Source organism: Stegostoma tigrinum, chromosome 32 (assembly GCF_030684315.1).
Source record: "Stegostoma tigrinum isolate sSteTig4 chromosome 32, sSteTig4.hap1, whole genome shotgun sequence".
Taxonomy (NCBI): Eukaryota; Metazoa; Chordata; class Chondrichthyes; order Orectolobiformes; family Stegostomatidae; genus Stegostoma; species Stegostoma tigrinum.
In genome coordinates this window covers 19,760,137-19,777,390 of record NC_081385.1, presented here as the reverse complement: position 1 = coordinate 19,777,390, position 17,254 = coordinate 19,760,137, and positions in this window count along the sequence as shown.

Below are 17,254 nucleotides of genomic sequence, written 5' to 3'. Positions count from 1 at the left end.
TTGGAAGGTTCACTAAATTAGGCCAGAGGGTAGAAATAAAAAAAAACACAAAAGGGGCAAACACGCTGTTGTGTGCTTACTATAGCCTGTCAAGACAGTCAGGGATTGATAAAGGATTCACCAGGCAGTTGGAAGGCATATCAGGAGGGGAACATTTTGCATATAGTGAAGATAATTCAGTTAGATTTTGAGATTGCTGTGGAAAAGATAAGGATAGATCTGGAATGAAGGTTCTAAGCTAGAGAAAGATTGATTTTGTTAAGATATACTTTGGCCCAAGTGAACTGGGAACAGTTTCTTTTTAAATTCATTCATGGGGTATGGGCATCAATGGCCAGGCCAACATTTCTAATTGCCCAAATGGCCGTTAAAAGTAAAATATATTGCCGTGGTTCTGGCATCACATGTAGACCAGCCTGGGTAAGGGAAGGAGCTTCTTTCCCTCAAGGAAAGAAGCAGATGGGCTTTTCCTGCCAATCATCTGCCATGGTGGAATAAAACCCGGGACCCCAGATCATTACCTGTTATTAATAGTTTAAGCAATAAAATTACTAGGTCAACACCTTCTCTAGCAGCAGTAGGAGGTATTTGTGGAGAAAATAATGGGAGTACAGGCCAAACATGTTCTTGTAAAGACAAAAGATGGGACCAGACAGGAGCACCATGGGTGTCAAATGTTCAGATTTTGGAAAATGAGAAGCCGATAACATATACTGAACACTTAATATGGAAGAATCCCTAGAGGAATATAAAAGTACTGGGGAATTTAAAAAGGAAATTTAAAAAATTAAGAGAGTGCATAAGGAAGCACTGGTGTGTTGAATAAAGGGAAATCCATTTGATATTTTAAAAATAAGTCAAGAACAAGAGAATCACTAGGGAAACAGTAGGGCTTATTATAGACTATTGAAATAATCTGCATGTGAATCCAGAAGACACATGTTTTCGTCTTCACAATGGAAAATTATAATATAGGTATAGGCAGAACAAATAACTTTGAAATATCACAACAAATCAAGAGAGAGAGGGAGAGGTACTTGTGGTTCGGTTGTCTTAATATTGGATAAACCTACAGGCCTGGATGAAATGTAGCCCAAGCCTTGAGGGGGTGAATGAAGACAATCTAGGGCCCTGGTATTAATTTCCAAATCTTTTCTGGTTACAGGCCAGAGGATATGAGTGTTGCTAATGTTTTCCCATTATTACAAAAGGGAGGAAGGGACATTACTAGACCAGGAAGTTATAAGGCAGTCAGTCTAACTTTGGTGGTGGAGAAATTATTAGAAAGAATGGCTAAGGGACAAAATGGATCTACACTTAGAAAGACTCAGATTAATTGGGGTAGTCCACAAGGATTTGCTACAGGAAAGTTGTATTTAAATAAATTTGATCAAATGTTTTGAGGAGGTAAAGTAAACAGGTGTGTTGATGAGATTAATGCATTTAATATGGTACGTATAGACTTTAGTAAGCCTTTTGATAAGTTTCCCTGGGGCAGACAGCTCAGGAAAGTGAGAGCCCATGGGAAGACTCTGTTGGAGGAATTTATGACTGGATTTGTTTTAAACCCACGAGAAGTAATTTATTTGAGCCATATTGTTGTATAAATAGACCATGATCTGAATTCCTAAATTCTGCATTGTTGATTCCTTAGGTTCACTGTTGTTTTACACGACTGGCATTTAGTTTGTTTAATTTGTTATTTTAATTTGTGAGATTATGTTCAGAAATCTGCCATTTTATAATTAAAACAGTTATTTAGAGATTGAGTGCTCATATGTTGAATGTAATTGTTTAGTGCAAGCTGGTTGCCAATGATTTGGTATTTAGTTTGAAAAGGTCATTGATGTCATTTTGAATAAACACTGCATTGCAATGCCTTTCAAGTCCCATACTGCTTTCTATATTTACGTACCTCCTAATACTTTTTGTGAAATACTATCAAAATAAAATGAAAGATAAGCTTATTTTCATGTATAAAACAGATAAGTGTAGTTTAATTTACAGCAGAGCTATTCAAACAATTCCAATCTGCTAGTAACAGGAAGGTTGGAACTGTGTGATTCAGTAGGCAGTATCTTTATGGTAAATTTTGACTTTGAGTACGAGTGTATTATTGGAGTTGCAGGCCGACAATAAAAATTAGGTGAAATGTGTAAGGGGTGGTAGATTGAATATCAATGTGGAATCATGGAATTGTACAATACTGAAGAGGCCCTTAGGACAATTAATCTGTACCTCCAGAAATACAGTACTGCCGACTTTCCTGATCCTCTGATGTTGCCTGGCCTGCTGTATTCCTCCAGCTTGGCACTGTGTTATCTCTGCCTACACTAGTCCCATTTTCCTGCATGAGGCCCATAGCCTTGAATGCTATGACACTGCAACAATGTAAAATGAAACCATAAAGCCTGTTGCAACCCAACAGGTACATTTGCAGCCATATGAAAAGTGAGCCCCTGACATTTTTAAAAAAAAGAACATGTAGAGAATAGGCATTCTGCATCATAATGAGTTAATGTTGGGGTGGTGTAAGAAGTCATGTGACCCCCTCCTTTTCTGCAAATATACAAAAATTTGTCCTCGTCTGGAAATGGACTGCATTAAAATATCTGCAACCTTTTTGGGCCATTCCATTGGGAACAATTTCTGCATGCAAGATATTCCTCCCAGAAAATTAATAGCTGTTACAATCTAGCAGCCCCCTAAGACTGATACCTAATGGCCGAACAGACTTGGTGACTGAAGAATGAAATTCTATGAAAAAGTGCAAGTGTGAGCAAAACCATTCCAACCACATAGGTGCGATTTACTGGGACTCAATTTTATTTGCGTGTTAAGACTAGTATCATCCAGAAGCACTAATGTGGACAATAGAAACATCAATGCTGTGATCACCTGACAGAAACCAAAAAGTAATAATAAATGTTTTTTAACGCATATCTTGAGCAACAGCCTGATATCAGAGAGTCTCTGGGAGACAGAGGACAAAGTGGAAAAACTTACTACACACTAATGAGAAGAGCCTGCCTGTGAATGAGCAGAGAGTGGGGCTTTTACATTTGGATTGCAGATACAAGCCAGATTTTCACTAACAGCGAAAATTTATCTGCGAATTTATCACCCGAAACTTCCAATCTTGGTTTTTTTTCTCAGAAAAGCAAAAAAGTAACTGCCAAGCCCGAAAGGATAGTAACTTCTACCTCAGGAAAAGCCTGAGTAATAATGACCTTCAGGTTTTCTTAAACGTTTAGGTGCATGCGACCTCTTTTAGAGTCATAGAGGTGTACAACACAGAAACGGATCTTTTGGCCCAACTCATCCATGCTGACCAGATATCCTAAATTAACCTAGCCCCATTTTCCAGCACTTGGCCTACACGCTTCTAAATCCTTCCGATTCATGTACCCATCAGATGTTTTTTAAGTGTTGTAATTATGTCCACCTCCATCACTTCCTCTGGAAACTCATTCTTATACACACCATCCTCTGCATGAACAAGTTGTCTCTTAGGCTTTTTTGTACCTTTCCTCTCTCACTTTAAACCTATGCCCTCTAATTTTAGACTCCCAAACCCTGAGAAAAATACCTTGTCTATTCACCCAATCCATGCTCCTCATGATTTTATAAATTTCTTTACTGTCACCCCTCAGCCTCTGGTCCTGCAGGGAAAATAGCTCCATTCTGTTCAACTTCTCCCTATAACTTAAACCCTCCAACCATGGCAACATCCTTGTAAATCGTTTCTGCACCCTTTCAAGTTTAACAACATCATTTCTATAGCAGGGAGACCATAATTGAGTGCAGTATTCCAAAAGTGACCTAATGACTGTCCTGTTCAGCATAACATGACATTCCAACTCCTCTATTCCATGCAGTGGCCAATAAAGGCAAGTTTACCCAACACCTTTCTCACTACCCTCTCTACCTGTGACTTTGCCTTCAAGGAACTATGAATCTGCACACCAGGTCTCTTTGTTAGGCAACACATTTTGTGATTGTATTTTATGGATGAGTATGTGAATGTTGTACTGTGTGTTGAGTAAAGAATGTCTATTCTTTTATTTTAAACTGATGAAAAAAATCTGCCATGTGCCAGCTCATCAGATTCACAACACTTTGGGGTGGCACTGTGGCTTAGTGGTTAGCACTGCTGCCTCACAGTGCCAGGGACCAAGGTTTGCTTCCAGCCTCTGGCAATTGTCTGTGTGGAGTTTGCCCATTCTCTCTGTTTCTGCATGGGTTTCCTCCAGGTGCTCTGTTTCCTCCCACAGTCCAAAAATGTGTAGGTTCAGTGAATTGGCCAAGCATAAATTGGCCATAGTGTTCAGGGATGTGTAGATTAGGTGGGTTACACTGGGATGCTCTGAGTGTCAGTGTGGACTTGTTGGGCCAAAGGGCCTGTTCCCACACTGTAGGGATTCTATGATAGAGTCAAAGTCAAAGAGGTATGCAGGACTGAAAGAGGCCCATCATCCCAACCCTCCATGCTGACCTAGTTTTCTAAGATGACTAGTTCCATTTGCCCATCTTTATCCCAAATCTCTCTAGCCTTTCCTGTTCATGTACGTGTCCAAATGTCTTTTGAATGTTATATTTGTACCTGCTTCTATCACTTTCTCTGGCAGCTCATTCCTATATACACCTCAATCTGGATGAAAAAGCTGCCCCTCAAATCCCTTTTAAATCTTTCCACTCTCACTTCAAACCTATGCCCTCTAGTTTTGGACTCCCCTAGGCTGGGGAAAAGACTTTACCTGTGACCATTACCTGCTTTCTAGAGTGACCACTCTCTCCATGACTCCCTCATCCACTCCACACTTCCCACCAACCTCACCTCACCTGGTACTTTTCCCTGAACTGCAGGAAGTGCTACACCTGCCCCTACGTCTCCCCACTCACCCCCATCCCAGGCCCCAAGAAGTCCTTTCACATCAAACAGATGTTCACCTGCACATCTGCTAATGTGGTATACATTATCTGCTGTTCCTGATGTGGCCTCCTCTGCATCGGGGAAACCAAGCGGAGGCTTGGGGACCACTTTGCGGAACACCTACTCTCGGTTCGCAAAAAGTGACTGCACCTCCCAGCTGAAAGCCATTTCAACTTCCTCCCCGCTCCTTGGGCAACATGTCCATCCTTGGCCTCCTGCAGACCCACAGTGATGCCACCCGAAGGTTTCAGGAACAGCACCTCATATTTTACTTGGGAACCCTACAGCCCAAAGGTATCAATTTGCACTTCACAAGCTTCAAAATCTACCCTCTCCCGACCGTATCCTAAAACCAGCCCAGCTCGTACCCCCCTCCATAACATGTCCTTCCTTCCACCTATCCACTCCTCTCACCACAAGCCCCACCCCCAACTCCTAACTACCAACTTGTCCGTCCTCCCTGGACTGACCTATCCCCTCCCTAACTCCCCACCTACTCTCACCTTTACTGGCTCCATTCCCGCCTCTTTGACCTGTCTGTCTCCTCTCCACCTATCTTCTCCTTTATCCATGTTCTAACCACCTCCACCTCTCTCCCTATTTATTTCAGAATCCCCATCCCCTCCCCCATTTCGGAAGAAGCATCTTGGCCCAAAACATCAGCTTTCCTGCTCCTCTGATGCTGCTTGGCCTGCTGTGTTCATCCAGCTCCACACCTTGTCATCTATGGCCCTGATGATTTAATAAACCTTTATAAGATCTCCCCTCAGTTCCCTATGCTCCAGAGAAAAAGATTGCAGCCTATCCAACCTCCCCTTATAACTCAAACCCTCTAGTCTTGGTAACATCCTTGTAAATCTTTCTTGCATGCATTCCAGCTTGGTAATATCTGTCCTATAAAGGGAAACCAGAATTGCACACCGTACTCCAAATGTGGCCCTACCAATGTCTTGTGCAGCTGTAACTTGACCTCCCCAACTCCTGTACTCAATGCCTGATCAGTGAAGGTAAGTGTGCCAAATGCCTTCTTCACCAACTTGTCTATCTGTGACACCATATTCAAATAAAGTTGGTTAAAAAGCTTCTTTTAAATATGTCTTAATGTGGTTAGTCAAGGGGTGAAGAGAAGGAGGAACCAAGCTACCAACACTCCTGAATAAAATTAAGGAAATTACATATTGTACAGAGGAAATTTCTCCCTTGTTATTAACGAGATAAAGTAGCCTTTGGTGAATGCTGACCATGCCTAATTGATTGTGACATTTATGTAGCAAAGTCTCAATGAGTTTAGCTTGAAGGTATTTCAGACCAAAATATCTTTAAAGAAGTTAGGTCATTAATCCATCGACCATTGTCTCCAATTCATCCTGGATATTTGAAAACACTTCACAGCTAATGAGGAGTAATTGAAATATGAAGTAATAGAATCACACAGCACAGAAACAGACCCTTTGGTCCAACGAGTCCATGCTGACCATAGTCCCACCTGCCTGCCCTTGGTCCATAACCCTCCAAATATTTCTTTTTCATGTATTTATCAAAATGCCTTTTAAAAATTGTACCCACTTCCATCACTTCCTGTGCAAATTAATTCTACATGAACGTCTCTAAAAAAAACCTGCCCTTCATGTCTTTCGTAACATCCTTATCCTTCACCTTAAAAATATGCCCCCTAGTCTTAAAATCCCCCACCCCAGGAAGCAGACATTTGCCACTCACCTTATTTATACCCCTAATGATGTTATAAACCTCTATGAAGGTTGATACTCAATCTCCTACACTCCAGTGAAAAGAGTCACAAGCTTTTGCGCTCCTAAGATGCTGCCCAGCCCGCCATGCTCATCCAGCTCCACACCCCGCCATCTTGGATTCTCCAGCATCTGCAGTTCCCATTTGCTCTGATACAACCTACCGAACCTCTCTTTATAACATATACCATCCATTCCCATGACATCCTGGTAAATGATCAATTATTATGAAAAGATCATGGCAGCCAACTTCCACATATAGACAAGTTGGTGAAGAAGGCATTTGGCACACTTACCTTCACCGATCAGGCATTGAGTACAGGAGTTGGGGACATCATGTTACAGCTGCACAAGACATTGGTTGGGCCACATTTGGAGCACTGTGTGTAATTCTGGTTTCCCTTTATAGGACAGATATTACCAAGCTGGAATGCATGCAAGCAAGATTTACAACGATGTTACCAAGACAAACTAATTGCAAGGTGACGATAATCAGTTAATTTGTTTTTGTTGTATTGGTTGAGTGATAAATATTGGCCAGGAGAGATAATCTCCCTGTTAAAAGCAGAAAGGACTGCCGATGCTGTAAATCAGAAACAAAAACAGAAGTTGCTGGAAAATCTCAGCAGGTCTGGCAGCATTAAGAGAAATCAGAGTTAATGTTTTGGGTCTAGTGACCCTTCCTCAGAAATGACTACCTGAAAGGTGAATTGAGTCTTAAGTATCACATCTTATCCTAAAGCACTACACTCCCTAAGTATTATGCAGGTGTAGTCGTCTTATTTAGCTTTTGCACAGAAGTTCTGGAGTAGGACTTGAACCCATAATGTTCTAATGTGAAGATAAATGATCTATCAACTGAACCATAACAAACACATCCAGGACTCAGCTGACAGCATCAGTCTCAAATCTTGGGTTTTAAATGTGAAGTAGGTTTTAAGCTCCTGAAAATAATTTTCCTCAATAGCTCCAGTGCACTTTTCCCATGGTGGCAATCTGTGGGTGATCAAGTTATGTGCTAACTGCTTCAGTACCTCAATGCTGAACATATGGAGGTATTGTAGGTAAGTGAACTCACAACTTCCTCTTCTATTGCTAAATCTAAGCTAAGGGTTGTTCTCAAACTCTCAGGTGGAGACAATGGTAAATGATCATACTTCTTTTTAATAGTTTATCACAACATTAATACATTTACAGACATCAGTATCGCTGCTCACTATACAAATTCTGTAAGCAATTTCAAATGAACTAGTAAAATTGAGTACACTGTTTTTAGGTTAAAGCAATAAAATACTTGCAAATCACTAAGACTTGAGACTGTACTGTTGGCTGTTGCTTTCCTTTCTTATTGCTTTGCTACCATCACATCAAAACTTATTTCTGAAAAAAATTCCAAATTCAAGTTGTGTCAAAGATTTTTGCAAAAAAAAAGTCCCCCCTTAGTCTTTGTTGTCTTAAATATCGTATTAAGTTTATGAATGATCCGTTACAATAAGAAAGTGATTTTGATGGTAAAGTTCCAGGTTATATCCGGTCGGTTTTGCTTCAATCAAAATGTTCCCTGTAATTAGAATGTATGTGGGGAATTGTGCAATCTACTGCCTGTGTATTGAAGAAGTCTGTCAATGTATTTATCTAGGTTATTCCATGCTCTCTGGAATATTTGGAGGCAGCATATGTAAGTTTCTGAAAGTTATCAATCACAAAGAGGGTTGGCATTGAGATGCTGGCTGCTTTATTTTAAATGGGGTCTTGTTGAAGGATCAACTATACTAGAATGTGAAGCTGAAACCTTCAAACATTACTTACTATCCAGAAAGAAATTCTACCAGGTTCTGCTATTAATCTTGCTTCCATCTTTTGTGTCCTATTTCTTAAGGACATGCCACTCTTTGTTGACATCATTAAACTGTTGAAACTGATGACATTGACGACATCTAACAGTACTACTCCACCACTTCTCTCGAATTAGACCTTCATATGTAGGTGAAGTTGGCTATTCAGCCCATACTGTCTGCTCTGCCATTCAATGAGACCATAACTTATCTGATATTGCTCAACTCCACTTTCTTGCTTATCCCTTCATTTTTTAACTAATTAAAAATCTGTCCAAGTCAACCTTAAATATACTTAATGAACCAGCCTCTCAGGTAAAGAATTCCACAGATCCATTACCGTCCAAAGGCAGAAATTCTCCCTTATCTATATCATAAATGAATGGTTCCTTACTCTGAGATCATGCCTTCTGATCCTAGACTCTCTTGCAAGGGGAAACAACCTGTCAACATCTACCCTGTCAAGCATTAGAAAGATGCTACATGTTTCAACAAGGCCTCATCTCTTTCTTCTAAATTCCATTGAGTACAAACCCACCAACATAGTGAACCTTGTCTGGACTGTCTCCAAACTGAGAATGACTTTCTTTAGAGAAAAGACCAAAATTGTTTACAGTCTTTGCGTTGTCATTCAAGTAATATCTTGATTAATTTTGGCTAGATCTCCCTATTTTTGTACTGCATTCTTTTTGAAATAAAGGCCAAAGTGCCATTCTTTGGTATGTACAGTCACCTCTCAGCGAGAATGTCAAACCCAATCCAATAGCATGAGGAATACAGATGCCAATAAATTAATAATTATACAAAAGGTTAATGTTGGTGCCCATTTCCAGTCAAGACTGGTGCTGATAATAAGTGAGGTACACCACCTCAGTGTGTTCAGCAGCTCCATGCCCTAGCTGACTGTTAGGTTTGAACAAGGCCATTGGAGGATGGTCAAGTCTGGAAGCATGAATTCTTTCCTTCTGAATGAGGGCAGGGAGCTCCTTCTTTCACAGCAGGACTGTTCCAACCACCTCCTCACTCCTCCGTAATCCTCATAACCTGCTGAGATTGCTGACTAGCTGTTAGACACTCCAATCTGAGCTGCATAGCAACAGGTTGTGCATGTATGGTAATGAGCTGATACTTGTCTGTTCCCTACAGACTCTGGGTGGCCTTTACCTGTGCGGAACTGCAACCTGAGATATCAGCGTTAGATGACAGTTAGACCAGCATGTGTTCTCCTCTCCAGGAATGGGGTCTGATCACCGCGTGAAAACTAATGCAGCTCCAGAACATGCCAAGAGCCTTGACAGGGAGAGTGGGTTTTCTGGTAGGTCTGCAATTCTAGTGTTTACATGTGTTTCATTTTTCGATGAGCCGTGCCATTAAAACCCTCAAACCCTTAGCAGAAGTTACACCACCCTTTGGCAAATTAGCATCATGTGATCCCTTCCTCTATCCTGCCTTTCATCCACCCTTCTGCTTGGTGACTCACCAGAACCTTCCTCCATGCAACATGCAGGATGATATCTATGCTGGTGAGTGTCACATCACAGGGCAAGTGATGGTGCTTCTTCCTCGGTCTGGTCCTTCAGGTTTAGGGACCATTGCCTTGTCAGGGGACTGTTCTTTGGTATCTAAAAGTATAAATGCACAGAAAAGCTTTGGGGTAGAGGAAAGTGGGATCAGGTGGAAAACAGGAGGTGCACTTTACACCATTGGCAGCTTGAAGTCATTCCACAGAATCTGTGATGAGGCTCAAGTGGGGTTTGACATGGCATGTTTGGCAAGAATAGACCATCATCCACAATGGCTCCAGCAATTCCCTCATGCACTGCTTCAGTGACAGCTTCCTGAAGTATTCCCAGAACCATTTCCTCCATGGGGTGACAGCAAAAGTTGCTCTGTCTGTTCCCATTTGTTTGCTGCTACTATTATCTATTGTGACCATCCGGTCTTGCGAAGGAGAGAGAAGCATGTAAGCATGTGTTTTGCCATGTGGCAGGGTGATAAACAGTTGAATAAGCAGTACAAAGAACCGGTGAGATATATTGCTATACTGCATGAAGTATGGTGCAACATAAGATTTAGAATGTGGTAGCTTCGGTTGGGCAAGCTTTTGGTGACTGTAATGAGGCAGCCAGGTGGACCTCATAGAATGAATTTCCTGATTGGGGCTGTTTAACCTGGTCTATTCAGGGAGCCCAGGCTGACAGATATAAACAGGAATGTCAAAGTTCTTTTCTCTCTGAGTGCTGGCTCAGAGGTAGTTGGACCAGTGTCAAATACTATGCATGTGTAAATAAAGGGCGTTTTGTTGATGGGATACTGGCCTGTGTGAAGTTATCTTAAAGGGCGTATGTTGAATTGAGCAGTGTGTAAGGCTAGTAGCACAGTAGTAAGAATTGGATTTCATGGGTATTAACCGCTCACGTAAGACCATTAAACTTCTTTCAGCACTGCGCCAGGTCCTTGGAGCTAGACCAACACATTGATCAACACAGTTACCTGTTCCTACTGCCATCTCAGTACTTGCTGAGAAGGTCTCCTGGCCTCTGAGGGAGGAGAGCCTTTTTCTTCCCATTAAGCTTATTTAACAACACAATTTTTGAGAATCATGGGCCATGTCCTCTTGTCTGTAGAATTGAAGGTGGCTTGGTGGTGGCAATGTTGACTCTGAGTCACAAGATACCTGGGAGGGGCTATTGCACTGTTGGAAGTATCTTTCAGAGCAGATCATAGAATCCCTACAGTGTGGAAACAGGCCTTTTGGCCCATTGAGCCTACACTAAACCTCCAAAGAGCATCCCATCCAGGAATCCACCTATAACTCTGCATTTCCCATAGCTAACCTACCTAACCTACACATCCCTGGACACTAAGAGCAATTTAGCATGGCCTATCCAACCAATTCATACAACCTTGCCATGGGAGGAAACTGGAGCACCCAGAGCAAACCCACATAGACACTGGGAGAATGTGCAAACTCCACACATACAGGCAACCAAAGTTGGAATTGAAGGTGGGCCCCTGGCACTTGTAAGGCAGCAGTGCTAACCACTGAGCCACCAAGCAAACGAATTTTAAGATGTTTAGTCAAGGTGACATCTGCCTTCTTGGGTATTAAAGATCCCATGACAGTAGTTTGAAGAAGAGTGGAGGTTGGGGGGTATTAAAGATCCCATGGCAGTAGTTTGAAGAAGAGTGGAGGTTGGGGGGTATTAAAGATCCCATGGCAGTAGTTTGAAGAAGAGTGGAGGTTGGGGGGTATTAAAGATCCCATGACAGTAGTTTGAAGAAGAGAGGAGGCTGGGGGGCATTAAAGATCCCATGGCAGTAGTTTGAAGAAGAGTGGAGGTTGGGGGGTATTAAGGATCCCATGGCAGTAGTTTGAAGAAGAGTGGAGGTTGGGGGGTATTAAAGATCCCATGACAGTAGTTTGAAGAAGAGTGGAGGTTGGGGGGTATTAAAGATCCCATGACAGTAGTTTGAAGAAGAGTGGAGGTTGGGGGGTATTAAAGATCCCATGGCAGTAGTTTGAAGAAGAGTGGAGGTTGGGGGTATTAAAGATCCCATGGCAGTAGTTTGAAGAAGAGTGGAGGTTGGGGGTTATTAAAGATCCCATGGCAGTAGTTTGGAGAAGAGTGGAGGCTGGGGGTATTAAAGATCCCATGGCAGTAGTTTGAAGAAGAGTGGAGGTTGGGGGGTATTAAAGATCCCATGGCAGTAGTTTGAAGAAGAGTGGAGGTTGGGGTGAGTCACTCCACTCCCCTGGTGAATAATAATCTTCAAACAACAGATACACCTGGTTCTGAGCACATAGCTGCTTGTGCAAGTTTCCTGCCTGAATACTAGCTCCACTGTTTTGAATATGCTTTGGATAATTATGCACACAGTATCAATCTTGAATCAGGGGTAATTGAATTTGATCTACCAGAGGAGTTTACGTAAGTACAAATAACATTGACAGGAATGGAAGTCAATAAACTGGTTAATATGCAGAAAAATAGACAGGAAAAACATTGTGAAATACATTTGATGCAGTAAAAGTTGCAGTTCTGCTGGATTTTTGCTTCTCTCACTGTTTGATGGCTCTTCTTGAGCAACCTTGCCCTGTTTTGAGTAGGAGTTCACCGTTGGGATGTTAACCTATTTCTCCACATGTCTTGCCTGACCTGTTGAATATTACCAGAATTTGCTACTTTCTTTTAGATTTCTGCTTTCCAATTTTCTACAGGCTGCAGTTCCTTGTCATTTCTTCATCGATGGATTGTTTGACTAAAATTTAATTGAATAAAGTTTATCTGGTGTTTTAATCTGGAATGAAACAGGTTGAGGAGACAAAGGAAGATATGGATGTTTATTTTTTTCTTCCCTCATAGGGTTCATGCAAAAACTCTTTTCTGACTGTTAGTTTTCAAATCAAACAGAGCAGTTTTCCCTGTTTTCTGACTGGTTACTGACACCTAGCATAGAGAGAAAAAAAATCACCTGATTGTTTTTATTCCAAAGGTGACCCACAGATATGCAATCTCTCATTGATCTCATATCACTAGGAACCAAAATTATAGACCTTCAATGATGAAATGTTAGTTTTAATGATTATTGAGAACAATGGACAATCATTTCAGACAGTTATCAGTCCTTGATCTTGAGATCTTAGTGTTTCTAATTCCTGAAGTGTAAGCTTGGAAAAGTCATTTCCCTTTACAATATGTGAAGAGAGTTTATTTGCAGTTCTAAGCTGAGCTGTCGACGTGGCAAACCACCACAGTTATAATCACAACATGAAGCTTAGGATGTAGTTCTACCTGTTTTTTTAAAGAAAGTGCCAAGCATCAGTACAGATTATGAACAGGGAGCGTGTAAATACATTAAACATAAACTCTTGCAGCAGCTCTGACTCAGTTGGTAGTATGCTGATTTGCAAATCATAAGGTTCCTGGTTCAAATGTAACCATGAGACTTGTGCACAAGGGTCAAAGCTAACTCTCCTAGTGAACATTGGTCAGGGCATGAGACATAACTCCTAAGTTACAATGTAAGATCTTGGGAGCTTTTATATTCCCCAAAGCAAGCAGACAGAAGGGGTTAACAAAATGTGGAGCTGGATGAACACAGCAGGCCAAGCAACATCTTAGGAGCACAAAAGCTGGCATTTTGGGCCGAGACCCTTCATCAGAAAAGAGGGATGGGGAGAGGATTCTGAAATAAATAGGGAGAGAGGGCAAGGTGGACTGAAGATGGATAGAGGAGAAGATAGGTGGACAGGAGAGTATAGGTGGGGAGTTGGGGGGATAGGTCAGTATGGGGAGGATGGGCAGGTCAAGGGGGCAGGATGAGATTAGTAGGTAGGAAATGGAGGTGCAGCTTGAGCTGGGAGGAGGGGATAGGCGAGAGGAAGAATGGGTTAGGGAGGTGGGGATGAGCTGGGCTGGTTTTTGGGATGCAGTGGGGGAGGGGGAGATTTTGAAGCTTGTGAAATCCACATTGATACCATTGGGCTGCAGGGTTCCCAAGCAGAATATGAGTTGCTGTTCCTGCAACCATTGGGTGGTATCATTATGGCACTGCAGGAGGCCCAGGATGGACATGTCGTCTAAGGAATGGGAGGCGGAGTTGAAATGGTTCGCAACTAGGAGGTGCAGTTGTTTGTTGTGAACTGAGCATAGGTGTTCTGCAAAGCAGTCCTTAAGCCTTCACTTGGTTTCCCCAACGTAGAGGAAGCCACAACGTGTCCTTGTTTAACATCTCATCTAAAGGGCAACCCCTGTTGGAGCAGCTACCCCTTTAGATGAGATGTTAAACCAAGGACCCCTTCTGTCTGCTTGCTTTGGTGAATGTAAAAGCTCCCAAGATCTTACTTTGTAACTCAGGAGTTAAGTCTTGTCTTCTGACCAATGTTCACCCCTCAATCAAAATGGCTGAATGACATCCACCTCACAGAGTTACAGAGAGATACTGCACAGAAACTAGCCCTTCAGCCCAACTCATGCAGGTTTTCTAAACTGAATAGTCCTATTTGCCTACATTTGGCTATATCTCTCTGAACTTTTCCTAATGATGTACCTGTCCAAATGACTTTTAAATGTTGTAATTGTAATCACCTCTACCACTTATTCTGGCAGCTCGTTCCATACACACGCCATTCTCGGTGTGAAAAATTACTCCACAAGTCCCTTTTAAATCTTTCCCCTCTCAATTTAAATCTATACCCTCTAGTTTTGGACTCCCCTACCCTGGGGAAAAGGCCTTATCTATGTTCATGATGCTTTTATAAACATCCATAAGGCCAGCTGTCGGCCTCCTAAGCTCCAGGGAAATAAAGTCCCAGCCTATCCATCCTCTTCTTGTAACTCAAATCTTCTAGTCTTTGTATAATCCTTGTAAATCATTTTTGAACCTTCTTCCAGTTTAATAATTTAATTTCTATAGCAGGGAGACCAGAATTGTACACAGTACTTCAAATGTGCCATTATTTTTTCTATATTTCTATGTGACAGGAGCAATTTAACTTTTTGTTGAGCCAGGCATAGATAGAATTTTGTAGGTGAGTGATGGCAGGGAAGGTGATGTTGGAGTAGAGGAAAGATGCGGGAAATGATTGGGGTGTACTAATTTGCATAATTCTCCCCTAGTAGGGCCAATCTGATTTCTATTCTAGAAGTCATATACCTTAGTGTGGGATGCTAAATCTAACACCGGCCTTGTGCTCTGAACTCTTACCCAGGAGATGGAACTAAAAGTGTTCTAACTTCTTACATTGAGCGGAACAAGTTGTCCTTTAATTCATCTGTCCAGACTAAACCTTAATCCAGACGCCCCAGTTGAAAATGCAATATGTCTCGCATTCTAGAACAAAGAATTATGCATTACTTAAAGCGCAGAAACAGATATTTTACTCAGCTGGCTCTTGTGAGTGTTTATACTTTACACAATCCATCTCTGACCATTCTTCCGATATCAACATATTCTCTTTTTTAAATTCATCCTTGGGATGTTGTTGGGCCAGTAATTATTACCCATCCCCTTCTTGCCTTTGAGAAGGTAGTGGTGAGCTGCCTTCTTGAACCACTGCAGTCGATTTGGTGCGGGTAGGCTCATATGTTCTTGGGGAGAAAATTCCAGGTTTTTGACCCTGCAATGGTGATAGATCATACTTGGAAGTCAGAATGGTGAGTGGCTTCAAGAGGAACTTGGAGATGGTGTTGCTCCCATATGTCTGCTGTCCATGCCCTTCAAACTTCTCGTTGTGAAGGTATGAAAAGTATTGCCTTAGTTGTGGGAGGAGGGTGTGGATGTGGTACCAATCAAGCAGATTACTTTATTATGGGTGAAATCAAGCTTTTTGTGTGTTTTGTTAAAGCTTCACTCATCCAAGCAAGTGGAAAATGTTCATCACATGTCTGACTTGTGTCTTGTAGATGGAGGACAGATTTTAGTGCGTTAAGGGGTGAGTTATTGACAGCAGGACCCCTAGCCTCAAACTAGCTGTCTTACCACAGCATTTATATAGCAATTCCAGTTCTGTTTAAGGTCAATGGCAATTCCCAGGTTAATGATAATAGAGAATTCAGCAATCATAATGCTGTTGAATGTGAAGAGGCAATGGTTAGATTTTGTCTTGCTGGAGATAATCATTGACTGGTTTTTGTGTGGTACCAATGTTACTTACCAGTTGTCAGCTCAAACCTGGATATTGTCCAGGTCTTGCTGCTATTCTGTTTGTTCATCACATCTACTCAAATACCTCCATCTTAAATGTGTCCCACCACCCTAGTTACACTTTGTGGTAGCACGTTCCACATTCTGCCCACTCTTCAAGTAAGGAAGTTACTCCTGGCTTCCCTTTGTAACTTATTAGAAACTATTTTATATTTATGGCCTCTGGCTCTGGTCTCACCTGCAAATGATAGGACCTTCTTTTCACAATGGTAAAGACTTCAATGCTCGATACATTCTCACCCTGCACTTGAAGAATTTTCTTTCAATGTGTGTGCATATCTTGTGAATAGGAAAACATAAGTTAAACTGAAATGTTACACTGAAGAGATTAGAAACTGATTAGAATTGATGTGATTATCATTCTACATCACTGTCTCTGCCAATAGGGCTTGGAGATGCCATTGAAAATCCATAGCTGAGGAAACTTGCAAAGTAAAACATCGAACGACATAGTATCACAAACTTACAATCTCTTCACAGAATAGAAATAGGCCATTCATCCTAAAAGTTCCATGCGGGTGTTTATATTCCACTAAAGGCTTCTCTGTCTAACCCCATCCCAATCTGCTGTTGGAGTATGCTTTATGTTATGTCCCACCTCAAGATCACTCTCAGGATAACGATGTTTGTTAATGGCAGAGATTAACTGGATGGACAGTTTATTGATAAAAGGATAAGCCAATAAGGACCTTGTGGTACATTGGTAACATCCCTACCCATGAACTGCAAGAACTGGGTTCAAGTCCCACTTGTCTAAGAGGAGTGTAATAACATCCCTGACACAGGTTGATTAAGAAACTAGGTTAAATGGCGGAAAGAAAACACACCAACTAACTGATATGGTCCATGGCAATGAAATTGAAAGATTTCACATTCATTGATGTCACAGCAGATTGTATCATACTTGTAAAAGATAGCATACTCATCAGAATAAGATTACTCAATTTTTCCAGAATTAACTCCTGGCATTATTCAATCTTTTTTCTGTACAGTGTAGGCTATGAACAAATAGAAAAATAAATACATTT